Source organism: Haliotis asinina, chromosome 3 (assembly GCF_037392515.1).
Source record: "Haliotis asinina isolate JCU_RB_2024 chromosome 3, JCU_Hal_asi_v2, whole genome shotgun sequence".
Classification (NCBI taxonomy): domain Eukaryota; kingdom Metazoa; phylum Mollusca; class Gastropoda; order Lepetellida; family Haliotidae; genus Haliotis; species Haliotis asinina.
In genome coordinates, this window is record NC_090282.1 from 62,768,549 (window position 1) to 62,781,728 (window position 13,180).

The 13,180-nt window shown below is 35.2% G+C and overlaps 1 protein-coding gene across 3 annotated transcripts in view; it reads right to left on the bottom strand.

Annotated features, from left to right (window-relative positions):
• LOC137278298 (serine-rich adhesin for platelets-like) overlaps positions 1-13,180 on the bottom strand; it is a 97,745-nt gene that overhangs the window by 38,030 nt on the left and 46,535 nt on the right. The window contains exon 1 of one of the 3 annotated variants that reach the window (XM_067810547.1): positions 3,172-3,455. The exons of the other annotated variants lie outside the window; for them this stretch is intronic. The gene's annotated coding sequence lies outside the window, so the exon portion shown is untranslated. Of the gene's footprint in view, positions 1-3,171; positions 3,456-13,180 lie in introns of those variants that run through there. 3 annotated transcript variants of the gene reach the window in all.

Genomic DNA, 13,180 nt, shown 5'->3' on the forward strand with positions numbered 1-13,180 from the left:
ATTCATCAGTCTCAGATGAAATCAAATGAACTGTAGATGACTTTACCATATATTCATAATAAAACTACCAAGCTGTCTTTGTTGGGGTCCAGGGGTGGGTATGGTCCCATAATTATGGGAAGAGGTGAAGAGATAAATAAATGCTTTTAGTGGTGTTTGACTTAACTGATAGTGTGTCATTGTACAGCAACATGTTCAGATGGTGCTCATTAAGTCTTCCACTTCTATTTGATTATTAGAGTCTGCCTTCATACAGGTTACATTTTACAGAGTGGTGCCTTACACAACAAATAGACCAAACAGAAAGTACAGAGCGTAAAGCTATGAAGTTACATCCATCCATATCTAATCACTAGTCCTTGGAATGTCATGTTCTATTTCATTGTCTAACTTGACACATCAGACCATCATTGTATTCTAAATAAAGTGAGTCGAATATAAAGTGAGTTAAACATGGCTGCATGTGAGTCATATCTCCTCTAGTTGGCCTGTGAACAAATTCCACTGTTTATGATCCAACTCAGTAACAAGAGGTTAATCCGAGAACAATGTAAACAGTTTACACAACCTGATATACAGTGTATACTGTAACTCATGTGGAGTTAACAGACTTATTTGAAATACTTCAGTAACATTAAACAGCCGAAAACAACATAGTTCTTTCCTATACACAATCATTTATTCCATTGAGCAATAAAATACCATCATATAACACATGTTTGTCAATATAAAAATGTTAATCTTTTGAAAGACTAAAATAATGTGTACATTCTGTAAACAAACAAATAAAAATTAATTGCTGTTCTGCTCTTGTTTCAAGGTATCAAGTATGCAGTGAAGGAAAACCATTAAATTTAATCAGGATGATTAAAAGTTACACGATACCAGGACGCAGTTTACTGGGATATGAACAAATACTTGGAAAGATAGCTTGAGGTGTAAGAGTCACTCCTAGAATTCAACACATAATATCATTGTACATATATTCACTTACTACCTAGACTAGTTTTGATATATGCTACATATGTGATCATTCTGGCAGCCAAGCCCTGGAGATGAATTACTTGTCAACACCCATGTTGACATGCACATGTGTGCCCTGTTAATTCTCAGTCATAATCAACAAAAAGATTTTGTCCTCAGGTCGTTTAAGTTTGTTCATTTCATAAGCATGTCTTCATGTGGCTTCTTTAATCAAAATAAGCATATGTAGAATTTCAAACTTTGAATATGTTTTGTTTTTATAACCACAGAGTTTTATAATGGAACTTGTATTGTTAGATACAACCTCTGACCTCTAAAGGTGACACAGGGCTGAAGTTTGATTGTTTGTGATGTAAGGTATGGTGGTAGAAGACAATTTGACAGGTTAAACAAAGACTGTTACTGTGCTGGTTGCAGGCTAGTAAAAGGCTGAAATGGCCAAATCTTTTCAAAATGAGATGTGGAAGTTTTGGACAAAAAGACATATAAAATAAGTTTTGCTTTACAGATCTTCGTATAGAAATTTAATAATGGTTAATATATCTAATGTTATTTTCCTAAAAACACATATTTGAAAAATCTTTTTATTAGTTGGATTAAAAGAACAGCAAATATTTTTTTCTGTTAATTTTTTTAATTACGAAATTAAGAATGTATTCAGGCCCTGAAACCAAGACATAAATACAGTCAGTATAACCTAATTTTGTTTATACAATTATGAGATTAACCTTTACGTGGAATTGTTTGCCATCATCTCTGGAGTTCCGACAGACTAATCTAGGTGCAACTATACACAACAATCCAGGCACTCTAATCAATACAAAACCTTTGTAAAAGATACCATGTTCCTTCCATGTAGTTGATGTTGTATCCATGGCAACCAAAATGATTTTATTGAGATAAAGTCATAATAACCTGTGCAAACTTGATACAATCAAAACATCATGATAAACAAGAGTTATAGCAAAGGTGTCTCTAACATAGGTTGACCTACCTTACTCAGAATTTTCATTTCACAATCTTACATATTTTTCATAACGAAATTTTAATATTTCTGTTACTTTTTGTTCAAAGTCATTTAACCAGAAAGAGCAATGCTGCAGGGTTACCAAAATATATCACCATGGTGATAATTACAACACAAAAAGGTAAATGGCTGTCAACACAGCATTCCAGAAGCTTTGATATATCTAATTGCATGATTAAGGCTCTCATCAAAGCAGGAACCTCCTTTTCGAGACACATTTCCTTCTTGTCCTTAATCTTGTAGATCTACGAGAATGAGAAATGGAAGTACTCGATACAGATCATTGATTTCCTAGAGACAGGCTGTGTCATGAATGTCAAGGTGAAACAAGTCAAAGCGATGTCTGAGCACAGTTTATACACACTTAGGTCACATTAAATATAAAAGGTGACAAATATCAGCCTTGGCTATACCCATTCTCTACTGTACATGTGTGTAAGAAATACTGACGTCACACCTGAGCAAACATCCATACCAGAATGCATATTCATAATTATTGACAATTACTGGTACATTTATATGATTTATGGCTTCAGCAGCTTAGTCATAAGAGTGTGATAAATTTGCACACAAAAATGTCAACACCTTAGGTATCCAAACTGAATAGCCCACTTTTCAAGAACTATGTTTGAAGAAAATGAACGAACATTTCAATTTTTTCGGAAAACAACTCAAGTGATGACACCAGGCGTCGCTGGGACAGGTTGTACCTGTACCTGAAGGTGAAGGTTATAATATAAAGAATATTACCTGAATCTGAGATTGTGAGTCACATTCCGAATGTGTGTCACTAAATGAATATGGGTAGATGCAAGATATGCAGACTCCTAACTGTCCTCAGTCATCTTGTGTGGAGGCTTAATGTTCATCTGTGTTCCAGTATACTCCCTATGTTCCTCTATGGCCATGTGTTCCTCCGACACAGCCCAGGACCTGTCTGGTGACTAGATCTCTCCACATGTACCCTCGCTCTTCAGTGCACTACCCATTGTATCCGACATAATTATCATATGGCTATTGAACTGTCACCAAGGTATTGATTTGTCCCCCGCGTCCCGTCCAATTCTGTAACAACTTGACACTCCTTATGCTCATGACAACAACACCAACATGTTCATCTACATCTGTACCAATTTCATTCTAAAACAGAAAAGGCTCACCTTTTAGCTTGTTAATGCATTGTCACAGCAACTGAACGCCTTATGACAATCTACCTAGTAAATCCAGGATGTCGTCCAATGTATGTGGTCAATCCAAGCAGACGGATGTACAGACAGGCCAATCCAGTAAATAGCTACGGTTTAACTGGCTAATTACATGAGCACCAACATGTGGACAGGTCTAGCTCCTACTGATAAAACACATGCAAGTAGCGACCCATGACATGTCTCAGTCTCAGAGCTTGTATACTGCCTAGGCTCGCTGGCTTACAGGAGTCTCTCTTAAAGCCTTGATCAACTACTGGGTGTACTGTTAGCTAGGGGGCATATCACAAGTTTCTTGATGATTTTTTTTTTTTTTTTTTTTTGCAAGCTGATTGTTTTAAATGATGTACACACAAAATTAGCTAATTGAAATATTATATTTCACATTTGTGTACTAGACTTATCAACATATCTGGCATGATAAATTTCTTTATGATTTTTTGCATTATAAAAATTCACACTTTCTTCACAAAGCTAATTATTTTAAAGTGATGACCATGCAGTATCTGCTTCTAAAAATATTTCATTATGTGTATGACACTTATCCAAGTATCTTTTCAAATGTGGTACATTTGTTCCTGACCCAATGGATTTGTAAGCCTTCTAGGTATCTTGTTTAGCTCCCTTCAGAGTATACAATCCCAGCTGCTAATGGATGTCAGAGGGTATACTGATTAAAGATCAATAGAGATATTATTAGAACCATAACATTAAACCCAGTTTAAACTGACTTTATTCACATTCAGTGTATTTTTTTCTTAATTTATTAAAAAAAGTAATCTGTTAAGTGGAAGATTTTACATAGAGTTAACAAATAACTATAAATTCACTTCAAATGATGATTCCTAAATATGTATATCGACTTCAGTCTTCCCACCTAGTAAGGAAGCGTTTCCCAGTTGTTTACAAGTCCTGTGCCCCTACACATTCCAGTATCACTAAACCTGTTTGAGTTAATCTCTGAGTCCAACAGCTGAGGACAAGGCCTTGTCTGCTCCTCTCACTGGCTTCACACTAGCTTCCTGTGGACAGTGTATATTAAATATCAGCTGTTTAGGAGGTATCTGGGGGTAACATCACACCACCACATGTGCTAGAAGATGTTTATCAAAGCAATGTACACTAATCTACAAATCTTTCATAAACCATAATGTTTGAACTTGTACATGCTTATTTACTGCCCTCTAAACAGATAGTTTTACTAGCTTTGTTCCAGTTAGCCGTATTTACTGCCTTCTACACCAGTTAGCCGTATTTACTGACTTCTACACCAGTTATCCATATTTACTGCACAACAGTTATCCATATTTACTGCCTTCTGAACCCGTTAGCCATATTTACTGACTTCTACACCAGTTAGCCATATTTACTGCACAACATTTAACCGTATTTACTGCCTTCTACACCAGTTATCCATAGTTGCTGACTTCTTCACCAGTTATCCATATTTACTGTACAACAGTTAGCCGTATTTACTGCCTTCAACACCAGTTAGCCATATTTACTGCACAACATTTAGCCGTATTTACTGCCTTCTACACCAGTTAGCCATATTTACTGACTTCTTCACCAGTTATCCATATTTACTGCACAACATTTAGCCATATTTACTGCCTTCTTCACCAGTTAGCCTTATTTACTGCCTTCTTCACCAGTTAGCCATATTTACTGCCTTCTTCACCAGTTAACCATATTTACTGCCTTCTGAACCAGGTACCCATATTTACTACCTTCTGAACCAGGTAGCCTTATTTACTGCCTTCTGAACCAGTTATCCATATCTACTGCCTTCCAAACCAAAACGCCATATTTACTGCCTTCTTTGCCATTTAGCCTTATTTACTCCCTTCTGTTACAGTTAGCCATATTTACTATGGAAATCATGGAGCTTATTTACTGACGTCTATACTGGTAGCCATGTTTACTGCCTTCAATAAATTCAGTCTTATTTACTGCCTTCTATACAAGTTCTAAACCAGCAACCTTCTTTATTGCCTCCTAGACCAGTTTGCTTTATTTAAAGTCATCTATATCAACTGGTGATGATGGTTGAGATCCTGTTGGTTTTAAAGCTTATTCCACTGTCATGATTGTAATGCTGAATTAGTGGTTTGGTAACATTACCAAATATTATGTTGCATAATGTCATATCATTGCCGCATTATGTTTCATTCTCACATGTAGCATGTATAGGTTTACATAAGCAATCACTGATGTGTCCATATCAATATTTTCCTCAAATATCAATCATTAACACATTTACATGTTTAGGCATGAAAATTTTGTTAGACTTACTGATTTTTCGGAGGATTGAAACCCCACAGTTAATGTCGCACACAAAATAAGATTCAAATTTTCGGACATGTGGTGTAAAAGTGCACACATAAATCAACGATTGCCATGTGTTCAAGTATTTCAACTAGGTTCTAATGATAATCATGCTCACATGGACTATTTCCAAATTGACCAGGGTGAGAATTAGAGAGCGGTAACAGTTTCCATACAAGTTATAATAACATGGCCAGCACATATGCCGCTACCTTCACACTCAACACCTACCAGGTCAGTTACCAGGGATAGGGGCAAGTGCCACAAAGAATTTCTCAATACGAAAACAGTTTTAGAATCACAATTGAAAAAATAAATAGTTCCCAGCTTGACAACTTAGAATGTTGACATAATTCTTTTGATATTACTTCTGATCATTCATAATCAATGCCAGATGTTCCATGAAAAATGCTTCCTTTGCACAGATACCTTTCCCTCATAAACTCATTTTTAGTATCACAGGTATTCTTTTACACAATACGGAAAATAGAGAATAGTTTTACATGAACTACCATTAAAAAGAAGTTAGATCCATTTTTAAGGAAGAGAAAAACTGAACTAAACAAAAACATGCAAACCCAAATTCAGTGGTGATACAGTTGATGTGGGTATCACAGCTGTATTTTCGACCTCAAGTTAACATTGTGTTTCCATTGTTTTCAACATTATGTTATTTTTATGTCAATTATATTTTACAAGTGTACGCTTCCTTGCTGGTGGTGATTTATATTTAAGCAACTTTTATTTTTCCATGTGTCCAAATAGTGACATATGTTAGTTTTAAATTTCCACCCTAGTTTTAATTGAAACTGTGATATTCCGATTAACTAGTTACTGTCCTTAGATGACAGTTTTTTATGATGTATGTATATTTCATTGCAATATCAAATGTGTTCTCGTCATGATATGGCTGAAACATTGCTGATGTGATGTTAAATATTAACTCACTCACTCATTATTTTTCCATGTGCTTCTTTATTGCTGTCAAACCTGTTAAATGCAATATGTAGAAAACCTAGATCTTTAAATAAAACCTTTTATATTCTGACATTCATGCAAACAATCAAAGTTTTAACCTATTTTTTTCACCAGTTTTCCCAAAACATGGAATCAAACTGAGCCATCATATCAGTCTCCATTTAGTTGATAAAGAAACTAATCTTTTCAACAAACCTACAAAGAGACAAATTCCATCCAATTCAATTCCTTGAACCCTGTAATTATCAATATATCAGCAGGTCTGCGGGTCCTAATGTGTTTTCCGATTCAATATTTTCTTCAAATGAAGCAATCAGACTGATGTAAGTGGGCTAATCTCATCATTGTATTTAGTTTACCCTGGGGGCAGTTTGCACTATTTCCGTGGTAGTGTTACCACACTCATCCACTTTGATCACACCACAGCCCTAAGATCATTTGTGTGACGAGAAACTTAATCATTGCAGCCTTGCTGGACTTATTTACTTAAAGCTAAATCACCAACAGTTCCCCTGCAACTTTACATGAGCAGCTTTTACAATGGGTAGATGTGAAAAGTTGAATTCTGACTAAGACAGAACAAGGATTTTTTATCAAGCTGATTTCACAACAAAATATAGAGTATAAAATATAGAACACATATTCATGCTAATGCATAACAAATTTATAATGGTAAAAATATAACCTTCCTGTATTTGCCGATTCAGATCTTTGTTTAGAATATTGTATCATTTATAAATGTATCAATTTTCTTATTACATGTAATAGAGTGTGAACATTGTACGTTTCTGATATGGATAGATGGCATGTCATATGTGATGTAACAAGACTGATTCTAATTATTACAAACCACATAACTATCAGACAGTCAACAATCTAACCTACTCAGCTACCATTGTTTCCATAGAAATGCCATGGAAGCTAAGTGTGTTAGACCAATAGTTTTGTGTACTTGCAATCACTCTGATAGTTTGAATTTGAATCCTAGATGGGACTCAGCACAAAATGTATGCTTAACTGAAAAAGTGTAATCCCAAACAAAACATACTGTAAATAATTTGTTCTCATATATATTCAGAAATTAAGTGTTAGTCTAATCAACCAACAGGGTCCTATTCCATGTACAGATATGAAGTCTGCTGTGGTATACTTTTACCTATCACCCATCAGCTCTCCCAAGTGCATATGGACAAGGTGGTTCTGAATCTAACACTTGATCTTATCACAAGCTGGGTATAGAAAGCTCTGTATTTTACACAGACTATGTGACATTCAAGTCAAGCTATCCAGTTGGGATTTATTTTCAACATGAAATAAATCCAACAATTTGTGCGTGCTATTCATGTTTAGCAGCAACCTTGAATGACTTAAACTACTATTGTTGTTTAAAGAGCATTCTTTGTCTTGTATCATGGTTATGATTTGTATAGAAGTATAGATTAAATCTCAAGCTAACTCCTTTTGTTGTCATTTTGAAGTCAAATTTAACCTCTTTGTCAAACTGCTGAGATGTAATCAAGATGTATATCAGTAGGTCATCATTTAAAAACAAAATACACCCCATTTCTTAAAGAAAGTGTCACTGACTGAATTTACTGTAGCATGTTTTAGAAAAGTAGAGAGTAGTTGGAGAAAGTAGGAGCCATGAAACCAATCACAGAGCTGAAAAACTAGATTCTCACACATCCAAAAGTTAATAAAAAAAATTATATTTATATATTTCCTTTATTTTATGTTCCAAATAAGCTGGATAAAAGCACACAGAAGAATATGTGTACACAACAATTTGTTGACTCAACAGAGATATCTTACATTAAATATAAGACAGAATATCAGCAGCAGTATGTTTTGGTTAAATAGTTATTCAGGATTAAATACTGGGGTGAGAGGAAACCAGTTGGTTGAAAAGCTTTCACAATTGTCATTTCTTCTGGAAACAAAGAAAGTAGTAATTGATAGTTTAAATAATAATTTCTATGAGGATATATATTCTAGGCTTGGCTCTTTACAGGATAGAATTGCTATATATCCAGGGTCTCATCGTGCAGTACAGCTTTTGAGCAAGGCAACTGAAAAACCAATAATTACATATGCTGTCAGTCTGAGATTCAAAATAAGTATATCCTGGAACAATAAGGGACACAACTCATTGAGGTACAGCACATCCAATGAACTGAACCACTAGGTCCTTACAGGAGGAATACTGACTCAAAACATGTCAGCTCAATGGACACCTCATTAGCCAACACAGGATATTTGTTACATGGAATCCCTGTGACATTCTCAGATCACAACATATTTATGACTAATATAAATATTCTTCATTAAATATGAAGAACAAGTCAACAACTTTTGAAAATAATCTCAAGGCATGTCATATACTAAAATCATGTTCATATCAAATACAATTGTAACTTACCACTTTCAGACAAAAAGAAAGTCATTCCTACAAAAATATGTTGTAGCCCAAGCTAGACGGAATGACATTTACAATCCAACAGCAGAGACTATACACCTTGTAGCTATATCCTCCTTGGTGTATCGTATTTCCTGTATCAGTAAACTTTACAAACATTCCTAACAGGACATGACAGTAAAACCACGAGATAACTCCAAACACTCTGACACAAATCTGCACATACCTCGATGTAGGTTATGAATATTTATTTGACATTAATGATGACAGTAAATCTCTACCTGAGCCGATAAGCCAGTAAGCTGGACTGGAATTCCTGCCATAAACCTGTCAGAGGACACACTACTGATTTGCATGCACACATTCACTCCAGATTGGTATAAATTATAGTGTCTGTGTAACTCTGTGCCTGGATAAACACACTCACAATTGGTCAAATTTGTTTCACAATGAAGTTGCCTTCTGCAAGTGAAACATTGTGACATGATGACACATTCAATATTTAATTGTGCCCGCCCCACAACCCTGATATTCTGATATGGAGTTTATTGCATGCATAGATAGAGAATCCAGTCCACTTCACACTCAAATTTATAGCCTTTTATGTGAAGTGTTTATTAATGAAATGTTCAGGCTGATGTAGAAGACACTTGTGGAAGTCAGAGAAAGGCTACAAACTAATCTTGATTTACAATATCATTATGAAAATTATACATATCTTGTCGAACTGTGGGCAATTCAGGTCAAAATATAATTTTGTTTTTGCTGTATCTTCCCAACAATATTCATGGAACACCTCTTTTCCATAGAAAGATTTATTTCTATTTAAAAATCTACTTTGTTTTGTAGATTTGTTTTCAAAATATGTAAATAGCTTTTTTTTTATGTGGATATCTTAGAAAATTTTGTCAAATTGTGTATTAAAAAAAAAAAAAATCAAAATGGCATGGAATCTCATAAGGCAAGCAAGAGTAAGTCAATTACTATAATAAATACTTTGATGAGAAATCATTATTGACTTTACTGAAGATACACAACTGTATTTGTCCTTTCTCATTTCCAGAAATATGTCCACTCACTCACTCACTCACTCACTCACTTACTCACTCCAACCTACTATCACACTCATTTATCAACAAAGCTACTCACCTAAACACCACTCACTCATTTGTTAAACATAACTCAAGTGTCAAATAGATTTGATGTCTCCATGACTCCATTAATTTGACAACACCACGACAGTTTTCACAGTACTGAAGTCTGACAGGTTCCACCAGACAATACAAAACAACAAAGTGATTGCTGCTACCTCACAAAGAAAGTGTGTTACCTTAAAAGTGTCTTCCGATCACCTGTCCCATCAAGTCTGATCAAGCTGGTAAAGTGCAATATTACAGCGACAGCCCATTTCTTTGCCTCATTTAGCAAACAACCCAGGCATGTATACAATATTTAGCCTCACAAACTGACCTAACCTCAGTGTGCACACTCCACAAATAATGGATGCTGTAATCATGGCCCTCCAGGGCACCACTGCTTGATTTTCTTGAAAAACTGGATGTTTCAAATTTGCAGGTTACAAAAAGGTTAAAGTTTGAACAACAGAGTCTCAATGTAATTTTTCTTTGACAGGTGTTGAATAAATGGAAAAAACAGGTGTAAGTTGATATTGTTTTAACCTAGATATGAATGCAAGACAGGCAGAAACAGAATCATTAAATTAGATTATCTTCATGATTATCTTTATGTTCATAGCTTATTAATGATCATGCAGGTTAGAAAGCTACAGACATATGATGGAAATGGCCTAATGATGACCACATTGTAGACCTACAGCAGTGTGTTATCCTAAGTATGTCATCAGATGCTTAAAAACATATTCTAAAGTGGATTGATTTGTGACAAGTGGAAATATTTTTTTATCCATTCTTAAGCTCAGGAGCATGTTCTGGTGCACCTTCACGAGCATGTTCCAATGCGCATTCATGAGCATGTTCTGGTCCACAGTCAGGAGTATGTTCTGGTCCAAAGTCAGGAGCATGTTCCAGTGCACAATCAGGAGCATGTTCCAGTGCACAGTCAGGTGCATGTTCTGGTACCTGTCAGAAGCATTTTCTGGCACACAGTCAGGAGCAGTTTACATTGCTGGGTGTTCAAGTGAAGGATAATTAAATATCCCTGCCTATTAATCTGATATGATAAGAGAATGCTCAGAGTTTGACATCCTTCTATTCAACCAACTTCTAATTGCCTGTCAAACAAATCTAACTAATCTAAACTTACCCCACTGCAATGTTAACACAGCTGAACAGCCTATATAAGTGTGTATTATGAAAAGTATGTACAGTGCCTTGTAATCATTTTGTGCAAGGACTTGGAACAGTTGCATTAAGGAATTTGACATGACTAAATCCTTATGAATGTTCCATAAAGGTTACTTGATGTTCCAGGGTCGTGAAGTTTAAAGCTTGTCAGTGAAGTGGCACAACCATCCATACACGTTAGCCTAGCTCCTCTACACGAATGCAGGAGTAAAGATCTCTATGAAATATAAATATACATCACGCCAGATGATACAGCAATAAGATACCAACAGAACACAGTTCTGCTTGAATAGGCCACCACAAAACAAGGCACTAAGGACAACATTGGCTACAATACATCCACAGAAATTTCAGATCCAAGGAATGTATTAATACTCTATTATTAGCATTGAAACGGAAATTCTTGAAATATCTACACCGTCCAGGGAATATAAAATTATTATTCACTGTTTAAACATTATGGCTTGTACAGGACCTGAATGCTGGGTTATCAATCATATTTCACTGTTGACTGCATGCAACATTTGCATTCATGAACTGCACTTTCCAAGTAACAATATGCCTGTTGTATTGCATTGTTTACACATTACAATCTAAATGCTTGTTCTTGAAAGACCTATTTACCATCATGCATCTGGATGAAAAACTCTATAAAGACAATTTACGCCTTTCTGCTAGACAGAAATTTTTTATTATTCTTATTAAAATGTTTATCTATGACATCGTTACATGCAGATAATCTTCCAAACTTGGAACATCACACATGCCATACATTGAAAGATGTTAATGACATACATCCTTATAATCAAGGCATTGAATACATATAACGCTATGTAATACTGTATGATGCTGTTTTTGCAAATTGATCTGGAAACAGCTCCACAGATGTCCATATCTACCAGTAGTTATCTTCTATTCTTTATTCTACAGCATGCAGCACTAAGTCATGTGGTAGAACACCCTGTTCATTTAGATTACAGGACTGAACATTTCATTTAGGATTAGAATCCTATTAATAGGATTATGTTTTGACTTTCTGTAACATCTTTGTACTCATGACGATCTTGGTTGGACTTGGCCTTCAGTAAGCCATGCCGTAAGAGGTGATCAGGTGGATGGGCTCACTGACTTGATTGGCACATATCATCATATTATAATTGGGTAGATCGGTTCTCATGATATTGATCACTGGATTGTCTGGTCTAGAATTGATTATTTACAGACAACCATCATAGGTGGAATATTGCTTAATGTGACGTTACACTACAGACCAACCAACTTATATATCTTTGATACTTTCCTATGCATAGTTGTTGACATCGTGCGAAAAGCACACCCTGGATACACAAATAATGAGCAAAGGTATAATACAATGTACAAATGTTTTTTCTGTTATTCTCAGTGTTTCTTGAAAACATTTCATCATGTGACACCCTCTTGTGAAATCTGTTTTCCATTTTCGTACAACAGTTAGAATATTGTTTGAAGGGTCTGTCTGGCATCAAAATAGAAATGACAAAACCCTTTCCACATCCAGAAGAAATCTTGATTGTACAAATGAGACTATATCAGGAGTCTATCATTGTTGCAGCAGTATTACAAATGTGCGATGCCATTCAAAGGAACAATTTTACCTCAGTATGGCCTTGTTTAACATTATTTCTTGTCAAAAATAATCAGCAATGCTTATTCAGTTAGCATGCTTATTAAATGCATCTTTATTATATTTAAGATCGTCATTGATTGATCAATTCCAAAACGTGTATGTGATCATTGTCCAAGATTTCAACAGAAGAAAACCCAACATTTTTGACATTTTAGATAAATGGATGTGAAATAAAAATGAGAAAAAGCATACACTCTTGAATTATTTCAGCAAAATTAGTGAAAATGATGATAATGCTTGACTTGGAAAGAA